The 14818-nt window shown below is 50.7% G+C and overlaps 2 long non-coding RNA genes across 2 annotated transcripts in view; both read left to right on the top strand.

Moving 5' to 3' along the window:
- The window catches only part of LOC147823456 (uncharacterized), a 99464-nt gene that overhangs the window by 31836 nt on the left and 52810 nt on the right, over positions 1–14818 (top strand). The gene's annotated exons all lie outside the window — the stretch shown is intronic.
- The window catches only part of LOC106010579 (uncharacterized), a 53954-nt gene that overhangs the window by 345 nt on the left and 38791 nt on the right, over positions 1–14818 (top strand). The window lies entirely within an intron of this gene.

Genomic DNA, 14818 nt, shown 5'->3' with positions numbered 1-14818 from the left:
GCGGCCTTGGGGTGCTTTTGGCATGTTGGGGTACTATTCCCTGGGTGCTCACTGCGGGGAGGTGCAGACTCTGACCCTCGGAAGCCCCTGGAGAGGAGCAGATCCGCCGCTTCCGGTCTGAGGTCCACCTCTTCCGAGGAGGAGACCGGGGTTTCAACCCCCACGAGTCTGCCGCGCCGGCCCAAGTAGGGCAGGGCCTCCCAGTCCCTCACTCAGGCTGTGGGCAGCGGGTGTTGGACGACAGGGACGGGACAACCTCTGCCCTCTCTGAAGCCCCCGTTCCCAGCGCGGCCCCTGTCGCCCACGGCCGTGTTGCGCCCACCCTGGCTCGTTTGCCAGCCGCCTGGTTTAAGCGAGGGTCCCCTCCCAACGAGACTGTCCTGTCCGGGACACCCGTGCTGTGTCCTCCTGCCACAAACGGGAAAGGCTTCTGGAAACAAGCAAGGGAGCCTCAGTCAAAGAAGTTGATGGCAGCCTAGAGCAAAACGCAGGCAGCGTTTGGGGAGAAGCAGGAGGGGTTAGAGCGCTCCCTTGCTGGTCCAAGTAGAAGAGATAATGGAGCCCGGGGAAGGATCCTTGGGACCGCTGGGCTTTGGGGACGGGGACAGGACCAGGGGACCGGAATTTAGCTCAGTGGCACCGCGCCTGTCTCACAAGTGCAAGGTCCTGCATTCGATCCCTGGTACCAAAAAAAAAAAAAATTAGAAGAACTAGAGAGAATTCGGGTTGTGGAAACTATGCAAGACTAGAATATGTAAGATAAATGTTTGGGGAAAAATAGAACCAACAAAATAATTTTCAAAGAAGCTAATTCATAGATTTGTAAATTACTTTAATTTGGCCTGTGTGTGACTGAAACAGAAGCAGGCATAATAATGGGAGCTTCCCAAGCTCTATTCTGTGGGCCGGCGGTGCCCGGAAATGGGATCCAGGATCCCGCGGGGAACTTCCTGTTTCCTCCCGGGTGAGACCCTTAGGCTAAGGAATGTGAACGCTGGGGTGGCTTTCGGGAAAGAAGCTGCAGAAGTCCCGAGTCCCACGCGGTTCTGAGTGTGTGCGCGCCCAGGGCCTGGGAGATGGTGTCGCCCTTTGCTCTTGAGGACAGTGGCTCCCCATCCACCTCACCCACTTCCCTTTTAAGGAAAGTGCTTACTTTATGCTGCTCCGCCTGGAAGCTCAGTGCTCTTTTCTAGAAAAAGACTCCCTGTGATCTCTAGGGAATTGAAGAGGGACAGCGTGTTCTAATGATTAGACTGATAAAAAAGATTTGTGCATGTCTGGCTGGTGTTGACTTTCGCTGGCTGCAAAAGTGGAAGTTGGGAAAATGGAAGCTGAAAGGCCAGCCCTTAGCGTATGGCGCGCACATCTCACGTGAAACAAAAGCAAACAGAACTTCAGTGCTGTGTTCAGTTGCTGTTGGTTTCTTTTCCCCAGGTATTAGGGATTAAGCCCAGGGCCTTCACACTGAGCTACGTCCAAAGCCCTTTTAAACTTTTCTTTTTTTAAATTCAGAGTCCAGGGCTTGAATTTACAATCCTCCTGCCTCAGCCTCCCAGAGTGTTGGGATTACAGGTGTGGTTTATAAGCTTGACTTCCGAACAGGGCCTTGGAAGATGGCCATGAGGGAAGAGCACTGGGGCAGCAGGTGAATCCTATAAGGCAGGGCTGTGGGTATCTGGGAAAGTTGAAGTCCATGGGCTGTCATTTTTCCTTTTTTTCCCCTCCTCTCTCAATAATGACCTAGTGAAATGTTTTTTTTTTTTAAACTTGGGATTGAATCCCAAGGCCTCCTGCATGCTAAGCAAGTGCTCTGCCATTGAGCTACATCTCCAACCCTTTTATTTATTATTTTGAGACAGGGTCTGGCTAAGTTGCTCAGGCCGGCCTCAAATTTGTGATCCTCCTGCCTCAGCTTCCCAGAGTGATGGGATTATAGTGTACACCACTGCACCTGGCAAGAAGAACATTTAAATCAGAAAACAGTAGATGATCCTATATGCTGGCCTTGTGCTCAGACTGGCCACAGGTGCCCTGCCTTCTCAGGCCTGGGCATGCAGGAGACCAGAGGGCCACTGGGTCAGACTGTGGACCTGCTCACACTTGCCTGGTATGGTCAGCGGTGAGAGTGTTGCTGTGAGATTTGCATGGGAAATGTGATGCGTGTGCAAGAGCTGCAGAAGCGAAGCCGGTCTAGGACCCAAGATCAGAGATTTACCCTGCTGCTGGTACAAGTAATGTCTTCTGTCGGTGAAGTGGTGGCGACCAGCGGGAGGTCCAGCAATGCAGATTTTAATCAGAAAATTTAATTTTGTATACAGTTCGCAGTTTGTGCACGGTGAGAAGTGTTTCTCACTGCATGGACTTTCAGGACTGGCTCTGAGGAAAAGGAGTTTCAATTTATCTCGCACCTTTCTCAGGAACAACCTCCGAAGCACTGCCTGGTGTCACTGGGCAGCTGCTGCAGGGCTTCAGGCGCCAGGCTTTCTTCACGATCCCCGGTTGTTTGGAGCCACCAGAGGCAGCCTCATTTCCTATGATCCGCCGGGAAGGTGGACGCCCAGGCGGCCAGGACCTGGGTGCCCTGTGCCCCGGCCTGTCCTTCCCGCCGGCTGACTGTTTCCCAGGTGACTGTGGAGTCAGCCGTTGTGGACATGGTGACCCAGGGCCCGGCCAGGGTCCTGCGAGCACAGGAGGTCACACAGCTGTTTCTGGGTGACCCAGAGATGCCAACCCTGAGCCAATTTGCTGGGCTTGGGCATTGGGTGGGTCTCAAGGGTGTGAGGCGGCTTTCTCTGTAGCAGAGGCAGGAAGATACGGTGAGGGCATCAGGCGTAGCCTGGGGAGGGCAGGTGGAGGCGGTCAGAGGGCGGAGGCGGGGGGTCGTAGCGAGGAGGCGGAGTCAGAGGCCGAGCCCGGGCTCTGCAGGCGGAGCCTCCCTGGCTGGAGCGGGCGGGAATCCCTCCGGGCCTCCACGTGGAGGTAACAGCGGCTCCGAACCGCAGGTCTCCAGGGGCCTCCCGTCCGCCGGTTCCGCCTGGGCCTTCTCCACTTCTGGGAACAAGTGCCCTGCCGGCCCCCTCGTCTCCTAGCCGGGTGTGTGACAGAGCCCTGCGTGTGTCTCGGTCCCTCGGCCCACCCTCCCGGCCCAGCTGCTCATCACACGAGCTGTGCTCCTTGGGAGCCCCCGCCCTGCTCGGCCACCGCTGCACTCAGGGGACCCAGGCTGAGGTGGAGAAGGCTTGGACCTGGCTGGTGGAGGCCAGTGCGGCGTCAGCGACCACAGCATCTGTCCCAGCCGGGGCCACTGGGTGGCTTGCCACTGGCACAGAGCCTTGCTGCATCCTCAGAGGGGCCTTGTGTGTTTGCCTCGGTGCAATCTGAGGCTTAGAGAGGAGGAGGAACTCACCGGGTAGCTCAGGCCGCCAGCCTCGAGGCAGAGGCATCCGGCACAGGAGGGCAGAGCAGGCGGCTCCGCAGGGACGGCGGGCAATTTGGGAAGAGCCAGGTGCCCTGTGGCAGAGTGACCCCGCGGCCAGCTGGACACTGAGGTGTATTCGAGGACACTGCCCAGGTTGGCCTGGAACTTGTGGCAATCCTCCCACCTCAGCCTCCTGAGTGCTGAAATTCCAGGCACCCACCATGCTGGGCTGTCAAATTTTAAAATGTTAGCCAAGTGGCCGCTGCCCAGCCTGGAGCAGAAGTCCTGAACGCATCTGTGGTTCTGGGTTTCGGGATTTCATGGCTTCATGTGTCTTTTTCATTCTACAAATGCTCATTATTTTCCACAAATAGATAAGAACCAAACTCTCTTTTCCCATTGTGAACCTGAAGCCATGGCTTTGGCATGGGGTTGGTTACAATCCCATCAGAGGACAGTAACAAGGCAGGCACACAGAGAAAGCCAAGCAGTTATTGATGAAAGATTTATTTATTTCACATGATTTATATTTGTCACTGAATACTTACTGGGCATTATTCTGAGGATTTCTTGAACATTAATCCACTTCTCTTATTAACCCTGTGAAGTTGGTTCCAGTATTAACTCCATTTTACAAACTGGACACCTGAAACCCAGAAAGGTCAAGTAACTTGTCGAAGGTCACACAGCTTTGTGAACTTGAGCAGTTTGATGCCAGCACCATGTAATTAAGTATGGGTGTACATATTTCTGTTTCGTTTTGTGTGTGTTTTGAGACAGAATATCACTGTGTGACCCAGGCTGGCCTCAAACTCAGGGCAGTCCTCCTCCTCAGTCTCCCCGGGTGCTGAAATTCCAGGCATGTGCCACATGGTTAACATTTAAAAATTTGACAGCCAGGCATGGCTCACATGCCTGGAATCTCAGCACTCAGGAGGCTGAGGTGGGAGGATGGCCACAAGTTCGAGGCCAACCTGGGCTGCATAATGAGGCCAGTCTGAACTACATAGTGAGACACTGTTTGAAAAAAAAAAAAAGTAAAAAAAAATATATATATATAAAAAAAAGTGACATGATGGCTATTGTGCTTCAGTCCTTTTCCTACCGTTCTGTGGGCTAAAGTCAGGTTGCAAACAGTTCTTTCACTCGTGTTTTCCTTGCCAGGGCCATAGGTGGCCCGTGTTAATCGGGTCTGATACTTATAGTTAGAGAAAGCCTGTTAGGCCAGGAGCTGTGAGGGGAGCATGGGGCCCTCCCTGTGGGCAGTGGCTTTGCCCCTCATGCAATAGGAGAAGCTAGCAGCAGTGCTGGGGGCTGACAGCATGCACTGCATGCTCCTAAGCTCTACCTCGCTCAACCCTCAGGAGGTGGAATTTCTTTGCAATTTGCCTGGAGCTGAGCCTGGAAGCTGGAAGGATCCAGGAAGGGTTACAAAAGGCCAGGGAGCCCCAGCCCCCCTCTCGAGGCCCCGGTGTGTAAACAGAGAGCAGGGCCTGCCTAGAGGAGGGGTATTCGAGGGACAGTGGGCCCAGGCTCCCTCTCAGGATTTCTTTTTCTGTTTGTTTTATTCTTTGTTTTTTGGAGACAGGGTCTCACTATGTAGTCCAGGCTGGTCTTGAACTCATGTAGCCCAAGATAGCCTCAAAATCATGGACATCTTCCTGGCTCAGCCTCCCACATGCTGGTATTCCGGCCCAGGTATAGACCTCCTTGTAGGGAAGGAAAGAGCTCTTTCCTAGAACCCCCAGGGAGCAGGAAGCAGAGTGGGGGTGGAACTCGGTGACTATCCTGCTGCTCTGGTTCCTTTCTGCTATCCAGCCTGCTGGTCCCTCCTTTTCCAAAGGGGATCTTGGGACCCAAGTCTGGAGTCCTGGCAGCTGTGCGTTCCAGATCTTGCTTGCAGCTCTCTATGCAGGGTCTCTTAGGCCTTGTCATAAGCAAAATCAGTGCTGGTGGGGTACTCTGGGGGCTGTGGCTGGCAGACTGCAAGTTTGAGTCCTGCCCGGGCAGCTTAGTAAAACCCTGTCTCAAAATAGAAAATAAAGGGCTGGGGATATAGCTCAGTGAGAAGGCCTTAGACTGAATCCCCAGTACCAGAAAAAAAAAAAATTAGTAGATCTTAATATAATTAGCTTCAACTTGGTGTTTTAAAAATCAACAGATATTGCTGGGGATTTAGCGCAGTGGTTCTGCTGCCTGCTCCGCAAGCACAGGGACCTGAGTTCGATCCCTGGTACCAAAAAAATCAACAGATATTTAACAAAAAGTTTAGAAATTAAAAAAGTGAAAAAAAAGAAGAGAGAAAGGAAAATAGAAAGAAAGAAATCACCAGTTCCCTCATCATCCAAACGTCTGCTAGCATCTTGGTGTGTTTTCTTCTTTTGAGGCTGGTTGTTCATGTGTAGAGGGTCAGCAAAGCACTTTGCATGGTTGTTTACATGCATTAAGTCACTGCAATCGCCAACAACTGTATGAAGTAGGGACAGTTACTGTCCCCAGTTCACAAATAATGAAACCGAGGCCCCAGACATCAGTGCCTTATGCAAGGTCACTCAGCTAAGAAGTCTGAGAAGCAAGGAGCAGGCAGGGCGGCTCCAGACTCTGCACTTGCAGCTCCGGATCTGATTTTGACCTCACCTTTAGTACATATGCTGCCAAAAGCAAGCACTTGAACTCACCTTTATATTAAAAGCATTTTCTGCTTTTAATAGAGAATATCTGTAATCCCAGCACTTGCAAGGCTAAGGCAGGAGAATTGAGGCCAGCCTGAACTACACAGCGAGACCCTGTTTTATACCCTGCCCCCCAAATAAAGGATAATGAAGAGGATTGGAACCAAATAGGTGGGGAAACAGGGTAGGAAAACCTCAGCTGCCCACCTGCTTTCGTGTCCAATAGAATTACTGGGACTTTGGGTGCCTCCGGGGTCCCCTCCTGCTGGCCACTACCACGGTGACATCATGATCTCAGTAAATGTTTGCCAGAGAGCCAGGGAGTCTGCAGCGCATGCGCCTTCCCTCTCCTTGGAGAGAGAGCTAGTGCCAGAGTCCTTGCCCCTTAGCTTTCCCTTTGCAAAAAGCAAGTCTGCGAGTGTGATCCTAGGTCCCAGCCTTATTAGAGTAGTGGCCAACCAGAGGTCTTTAGCCCAAGGCACATCTTTGGGATCAAAGCTTCCTGATCTCTGGGGAGGTCCCTGGTCCCTGCATAGCAAAGGGAGCCCGATGGGCCTGGCCTGGGAGGCGGGTGCCAGGCCTGAGGCCTTGGTGAGAGCTTGGTGTTGGCCAAGGTGACCCGGAGTCCCCGGTAGTAGCATGGCTATCACCTTCGGGGACTGGGACTCAGCTAAGCTCTGCCTCAGCTTTTACAAAAGCTGCGCAGTGCACATCTCAAAGGTTCAAGTGCTTTGAAAACTGTGGCTGACACTGGGACGCGTTCTGCTTTTTCTGTATGTATTTTAAGTACAGATAAGACAAATTCCCAGAATGTTAGTCATGCAGCATGACAAAGGCCACCACAGAGGCTGAAGTTCGAAGTTTTACAGACAGCCCCTGGGCGGTCCAAGTGTGCCTGAAAATCGTAGGAGATGTTTGAAAACAATGTTTGTTCTGGCCTCTGTGGGTCAGTTGGGGCGGGCGGGAGGGCGGGGGGGAGTGTGTGACACCAGAAATCAGGGCAGTAGGGGAATCACTGAGCTCTTTCACTTGTAAAATCAATTCTCACGGCCCAACATGTCATTGTGGAAACATAGTTTAGTGTGGCAATAGCCAGGCATGGTGGCACACACCTGTAATCCTAGCACTCAGGAGGCTGAGGCAGGAGGATTGCCACAAGTTCCAGGGCAGTCTGAGTTTGGTAGTGAGTTCAAGGCCAGCCTGAACTGCATGGAGAGACCCTGCCTCAAAAAAAAAAAAGTTCTCAAGTCATGCTCCTTTTAATGCAGAAGTCAGATTTCATCTTTTGAGGTTATGTAGTTTTATGTAGTTATTTCTGTCTTTAATCTGCAAAATGAAGGTCAAAGTAGAGTATGATATAATTAGTTTTGGGTGGGGCCCTGGCATTGGTATCTATGAAAAGCCTACAAGATAATTTTTTTTTTTCTGTTTTGAGACAGAGTCTTGCTATGTTGCCCAGGCTGTCCTGGAATTCCTAGGTTTAAGCAATCCTCCTGCCTCAGCCTCCAGAGTGCTGGGATTACGGGTTTGTGCCTGTTCTGCCAGATAATTGCAATGTGCAGCCAGTGGTTTTTGCCACCAAAAAAACTGTGATTTTGATAATTTAAATTTTTAAATAAAAGTGAATAAGGAAATCAAATTCACTTTGCAAGCTAGGTGTGGTGGCACATACCTATAATCCCACTACTCAGGAGGCTGAGGCAGGAGGATCCTTGCAAGTTGGAGGCCAACCTGCTTTTCATAGCTAGTTCAAGGCCAGCCTGGAGTACATAGTGTCTCAAAAACAACAAAAAAAAGAGAAACAAAGATACTGAGTTTTTGCTATTCACTTGGGATGACAACTCCCCACATGTGTGTGTGTGTGTGTGTGTGTGTGTCGCGATGTGCCTCTACTGGGGGGGAGAGGAGCAGTGGACTTAATGAGGATCTTACAGAAACTCCGTGGACAGACAGTAGCAGGCGACAGCATGCTCTGGATGAACAGGTGACATCCCAGTAGGAAACTCTCTTGCTAAGCACATCACCCCAGAACCATCTCCTTTTAAAATGCATTTCAGCTTGAGAGCTGGATTCTCCACACCCTTGCGGGACCCTGAACACTGTGTCCATGGCAAAGGGACCTGAGACCGACACCCACTGTGCATGAGCCCGGAAACTGCAAGACCCAAGTTTGGGATGTGGACCCAAAATACAAGTCCAAGAAGTAACACTGCCATCCAAAATGAGCATTTTCTAAAGATATTTATTTGAAAGTTTCAAAAAAAGCAGAGCTCCTGCCCCAGGGCTCCTGGGAGTATGTACAAAATACAATAATTAAATTAAATCCAGCAGTTAAAATTCCTCATAAAAAGAAAACGCTGAGTGCTTCCCAATGGGGAATGCTCGACTTAAAAGAAAGGTTTCACTCCGTGGCCTGAAGGTCAACAAACTGGGCTCTGCAGAGAATGGATAAAATTTCTTAAAGGGCTTCTTCGGTCTTTGTTTTGGGGAAAGAAAATAAAAGAGTAAAAAAGGACAAGTTTTGAAAATTCAAAAAATGAAGGTGCTGCCCTAAAATCATCAGGAGTTTTATAAACACCACACCGGAGGCTATGAAAACACACGCTCTTTCCCAAGCACTAATCGAATACATATGTGCTTGCAGGGGGAGGAAAGGCCGGAGGCTTTGAATAAACCTTTAAAACCTGTTCATTTCAGAGGCAGTGCTTGCAAATCCATGACTGTTGCCTGGCTACTTATTTTGAAAATGTTTACCTTAAATATTCTCATAAATATATTTCACAATTTGAAATTCCCTGGATGGCACATGACATTTTTTTAAAGCTTTTATGAAGCAAAATTATACCAATAATATTTTTGGGTCACATTCCAAAATGGAATGTTTATCATAATTTGAAAATATCAATTTTCATAAAATCATTTGACAATGTCCCTGCAAAAAGGAAAAAGAATAGGATAGAAATCAGATTTTTCAAGTTACATAGGAATAACTTTATGCCTTATTATATAAAATTTATATTTTATATTTATAGAAAGTTGAATTTTATCTTTTGATGAGACAGGGCCTCTATATATCCAGGCTGGCTTCGAATTTAGGGCAGTCCTCCTGCCTCAGCCTCCTGAGTGCTAGGATCACAGGAGTGTTTCACCATGCCCAGCTGCTGCAATAGGATCTTTTTTTTTTTTTTTTTGCAATAGGATCTTAATGTGGGCTTTGCATTAAGACAACATGATCAGATGTAGGCCAATAGGAAAAGCAACTATGGCAGCAATATTTAACTTACTGAATAATTAGCAGCCTAGCTGACATTTCTGCTTTGATTCCCAGAGTGCATCCGCTGTTGTCTGGTCTCCAGCCTTTCCAGGAAAATGGGCATCATTCATATCCTGTGCCGAGTTCACAGGAAGTGAAGGATTTCGGTGTGTCCTGAAGCAGCTCAGAATTTAAGAAGCTAGATTTCCCTCTAATACATGGACAAAGAATGAGGGAAAAAATTGCACAGTTTTGTTGTTTCCTTTCCCCCAACATATTTGTTATTTGTGAAGGAGGAAAGGAAGAAAAGGTAAAATTGCAAGGAAAAGAACCAAGCATGGTGATGCACACCTGTGATTCCAGTTACTCTGGTGGCTGAGGCAGGAGGATGCCAAGTTTGAGGCCAGCCTGGGGAACTTAGCAAGACCCTGCCTTGGATAAATAAAAATAAAAAAGCTGAGGATGTGGCTCATTGATAGAGTGCTTGCCTAGTATGCTAGAGGCCCTGAGTTTATTTATCAATATTTTTTTATTTTTTGGTTTTTGAGACAGGATCTCGTTCTGTGTGTGGTGCAGGCTGGCCTCAAACTCCCAAGGATCCTCCTGCCTCAGCCTCCCCAGTGCTGGGATTACATGTGTGTGCCACCACACCTGGCTGAAGCCCGGGTTGAATCTCTAGCACTGCAAATACAAACAAAAGAGGGAAGAGGAGGCAGAGAGCAAACGGAGGGATGGGACTGAAGAAGGACGAAAGCAGCCTGGGAGGACACAGTTGCAGGGGTGAGATGGGGACCCAAGAGCAGGTGAAAGGCAGCCTGGCTCTCCGAGTCTGAGTCCCATGCTTCATACCTCCTGGGGGCTGCTTTCCTAGACAGCCATTCAGAGCCGCTCAGGCTAACCCTGGTCCCAGCTGCCTGGGAGGCTGAGGCAGGAGGATCGTCAGAGCTCAGGAGCTGGAGATCATCCTGGGCAAGGCCGGGAGACCCGGCCCAGTGCTGCCATTGGTCGGGCGCTTTCATTGTTCCAAAACACAGCTGGGAGCAACGTGGAACCACGAATCCAAGGTGCTCAGGTGCGGCTGTGTGGTTTGGTGGAGAAAAGGTGGAGACTTGAGTCATAGATTGGTTTTGCCAGCAGTGTGACCTTGAGCAAGTCCTCTAACTGGGCCAGTAGCCGCACAAATCCCAGAAGGCCGCACGCTTGTAGTTTTCTCTGGGAATTGCGCCCCCTTCAGTCAGGAGCTGGCACTACATAGTCCTTCTAGGGTTTTAATTTCTAGTCAAAGTCGGCCTGGGACAAAACAATCAGATAAGAGTTTGGGCTGGGGATTTAGCTCAGTGGTTAAGGTGCCTGCCTTGCAAGCGCAAGGTCCCAAGTTCGATCCTCAGTACCGCCCCCCCACCCCCAAAAAGAGTTTGTGGTCAGAACAGCCACGCAGCTAGGAGAATCCTAACAACAGCAGAGCCGCGAAGCTGCCCCGGGATGCTCGTGCCGCCGAATATGCCAGTTCCTCCCAGTGTTCTCCCGAGAAAGCAAATGAGAAAACGGGGTTCACGCCATAGACGTGTACTTTGAAGCCAGCGTTGCTGTGGCGAGATTGTTGTCCTCTCCTGCAGGTCAGGCTTAGTACCCGGATGGAAATCATTTGTCCTGTATTGCGTGCCCGCTGTGTGCCAAACACCATGCTTGTGCTTTTCAAAAATACTGCATTTATCTTTATTTCACATTGGTTTTTCAAAAAATTGTTTTTAAAAATCATGGTAAAATATACATAACATTTACCTTTTGTTTTGTTTGAGACAGGGTCTTACCATGTAGTTCAGGCTGGCCTTACATTCATGGTTATCCTCCTGCCTCAGCCTCCTGGGTGCTATTACAGACATATGCATCATGCCTGGCTTCAAAATTTATCATTTTAACAGTGTGTGTGTGTGTGTGTGTGTGTGTGTGTGTGTGCGCGCGCGCGTGCGCGTGTGTGCGCGCAGGGTGCCAAGGTTGGACGTCAGGGCCTCACATTTAGTAGGCAAGTGCTCCTTCTACCACTGAACTACACCCCCTGACCTATTTTAACCTTTTTTCCCCTTAATTTTGAGTGAGTGCCTTTAGTCGTGCCATCGTGGCTGCCTGGAGGTCCTGATTCGATTCGAAACGTTTCCCTTTCATGGTCATTTGGACTTTGGGGAAGAGCCAGAAGTCGCACGGATCTGGTGAATCGATCCAGTGGGTGGGGACACATCACCATGTTTTCTCGAAACACTATCTTTTTGTCACTCTCGAAGGAGGACTTCAGAGCTGCCTCCAAAAGTGGCCAGAATGCCAGGAGAAGTGGGTTCGAAGCAAGGCACAGTATTTTGAAGCCAGCTCATGGCAACGTGTCTTTTAATTTTTTTTTTTTTTTTTTAAGTTTAAACACACACTGCACGTTTTGCTCAGCCCTTGTGTCCTGCGTCCTGGGTCCTGATGTCCTGTCCACTCCTCCCTCAATGACCAGGCCCCTAGGGGGGACGAGGCGGTGATGAAATGTGGGGAAGGGCCATGGTGAGGTTAGAGCAGCGGGCCGCATTGCCCCTGCGTCCGCGCTGGCCTGGAGCGGCCTGCTGAGCTCCCGGAAACCGTGGGGAACGGTGGGTCTCGGAGTTGGTGCCGTGGTTTTCTGTCCTTCCCTTCCTGGACCCCGAAAGAGGCCCGCCGCCTGCTTTTTAGATATGAGGCCAGAAGCTGGGCCAAGAAGCTCCACAGAGGATGGGAAAGGGAATGTCTTTTTTCCTCCATTCTATTATGCATCTGAATAACGAAGGTCATTTGATTCATTGTTTCAAAACAAAACACGATATGGCCAAGCCAAGTATTTGGTATTTTGTAGGCCAAACATTCCAGGTTCTTTTCTCTGCATTATTCCCCATTAGTAGATATTTTTTAAACTGTTACTACATCGTGTAAGATGGAGTTTTTCAGTCTGTCAGCTGTAAAGAAAGAAAGCTTGTAAGTTCCTTCCAGACCCAAACCCTCACCTCAGGAACATGTCCTGTTTTTCTTTCTTTTTCTTTTTGTGTGCTACTGGGGTAGAACCTAAGGCCTTCATACTGAGCTACATTCCTAATCCTCTTTTATTCTTTATTTTGAGATGGGGTCTCCCTAAGTTGCTAAGTTGCCCTGGCTGGGCTCCACCTTTCCATCCTCCTTCCTCAGCCTTGAATGTGTGTGACCACAGGATGGTCCACCAACAGTGCTTGAGAATTCCCAGGTCAATAGGTGTAGGTGGAGGGGCAGGCAGAGAGGCAGTTTTTCTGCACCAAACTTTGTTCTGGCTTGGGGTTCAGCTTCTACTCTGCAGTCTGCCTCTGTTAAATCTACTCTGGCCAAGCAGGATGGTTCTTGAACAAGACATCATGTGGGAGAAAGACAGCGTGGCTTGGCCGGCCCCTGCCCAGAGCCTAAGCAGCTTTCCCGTTCTGTGTGTGTGTGTGTGTATGTGTGTGTGTGTTTTAAGATAGGTCTTGCTATGTAGTCTCAAAATCATTGCGATCTTCCTGCCTCAGCCTCCTGAGTGCTAGGATTGCAGGTCTTCGGCACCAGCCCAGCTCCAGTTCTCTGTATGGCCTTGGATCATGGGGGCTGCCCGCAAGCCTGACAGGGTGTGCGGAGCTCTGGGAAGGGGCAACCTCACCCCCTACCCCATCCCCGCCTGGCTGCTACCAGCCAAGGAGGAGGGACAAGGAGATGAAAGAGGTGAAAAACTCCAAAGCTAAGCTCCGGGTTTTCCAAGAGGTTTCAAATTCTTCATTCAAACCGCTCTAGTGTTTTCATAGCTGTAGCCAACAGCACTGGGACTTCTTTTTGTTTTAACATTTGACGTTACTTTACAGCTTTGTGCCTCCCTAGACTTCCACAAAGGCATTTTAACTTTAAAAGAAAAGCTCACTGGGCCAGTCCTATGCCGTTCCCAGGAGCAGTCTGGGATCCATTTGGCCCAACAGGTGTTTGTTGAGTGACTAAACGAATGAAGCGATTCCCTGGGATACCTTTCACTCTCGGCGAAGTTTTTCTTCTCTCTTTAATAAGCTGGGATGACTGTGGACGTCTTCTCTCTGAATTGCAGGGGAAATCGGCAAAGTTGATTGAATGGTGCTTGGGAAACTTAACCATAAAGTTCCCTGAAATAAATGTCCCTTTTTCTCTTGCTTCAAAGGGTGTGTTTGGGTAACGTGAGCAACCCTCTGCCTGACTGGGAAGCCGGGGGACCGGGACCGGGACCGTGCCCCCTCCTCGGTCCAGCTAGCGAGCGGCTCCTGGCCGGGCAGATCCGGCCCGGATCCAGGCCGGGCCAGCCGCGCGCTGGCGTTTTCGGACGCGGTCACCGCGCGGCCGAGCGGCGACTCCGGGCCGGGCACCTGGGGCGGCCCGGGGCCCACGTAGGTGTCGCCTGCGCGCAGGGTGCGCGGGGCCCGGGAGGACGTTATTGTTACACTGTAACGAGTCTGATTAACGCGCTCCTGACACTTTCTCTTAGTTTCTCGGGCTCCTAGCAACAGCGCACAAAGGCGAGCGATTGTGCCGGGCTCCGCGGGAACGCGGCGGCTTTGATCTGCCACAGTCGCAGCCGGGCCGCGTGACGGGGCGGCGGGGTCTGGGCGGCCGGGCTCCCCCGCCCCGGAGCGCCGCTCCACGCTCGCACTCGCCGGCGCCGTCCCTGGGTCCCCGCGTCCCCGCGTCCCTGGCCGCGCGGGCTCTGCCTCGCCGGGCCCCTCCCGTCGGAAGCAGCGAGAACAAACCCCGTGGATCACTGAGAACGGGAAGAATCTAAAAGGGAGGCCGCAGATCCCCAGTCCCGGAGACTTGTTCGAAACGCACTTTCTGCATCTGAAACTGGGTCGCATCACAGCAAAAGGCGCTGGGGAGACCTCGGGTCTCCTGAGGGTGGCTTTTCTGTAAGGCGCGCCGCCAAATAATTACTAGGATTTAAACAAACCGACACCAAAGACAGCAGAAAACACCGGACTAAGAACAGTAAACAGCTGCCGGGCCCCGGCCCCAGCAGTTAGGGATGGAACAGTAACTCGCTTTGCGCGCCCGTCGGTCGCTCTTCTTTTTAGCTACTTCCTGTCCCGGTCCCGCTTAAAACAGCGCGGGAAAAAAGACTGAGACTCAGGCCTTAACATTTAAATGCAGGGTCGGGTAATTGCGTCTCCCCTTGGCTCTGTGAAGCCCTGGAGGGGAGAGGGGCCGGTGGCTGACGCTGAGGTCGCCGTCCGAGCCCCGCCGTCGCAGGCCTCCCCAGCATTCATATGCAAAGGTCTTGATGGAAATTTTATAACCGGTTTTGTGCCGTCGATTACTTTCCTAATACTAGAGAACAATAAATACATAAAACCGGAAGATTTAGGTGGCAAGGTAAATGGAAATGCTAAAGGCAGGATACCTTTCAAATAAAAAAGCCTCAAAGTCCCCAAAGAGTAAAGTCAGCTTCCGGAACTC

Source organism: Heterocephalus glaber, unplaced genomic scaffold (assembly GCF_053883595.1).
Source record: "Heterocephalus glaber isolate CG9 unplaced genomic scaffold, H.glaber_assembly_v1.0 deba00001579, whole genome shotgun sequence".
NCBI lineage: Eukaryota > Metazoa > Chordata > Mammalia > Rodentia > Bathyergidae > Heterocephalus > Heterocephalus glaber.
Note: the sequence above shows the minus strand (reverse complement) of the source record. Positions and strands in the feature narration are given on the sequence as shown.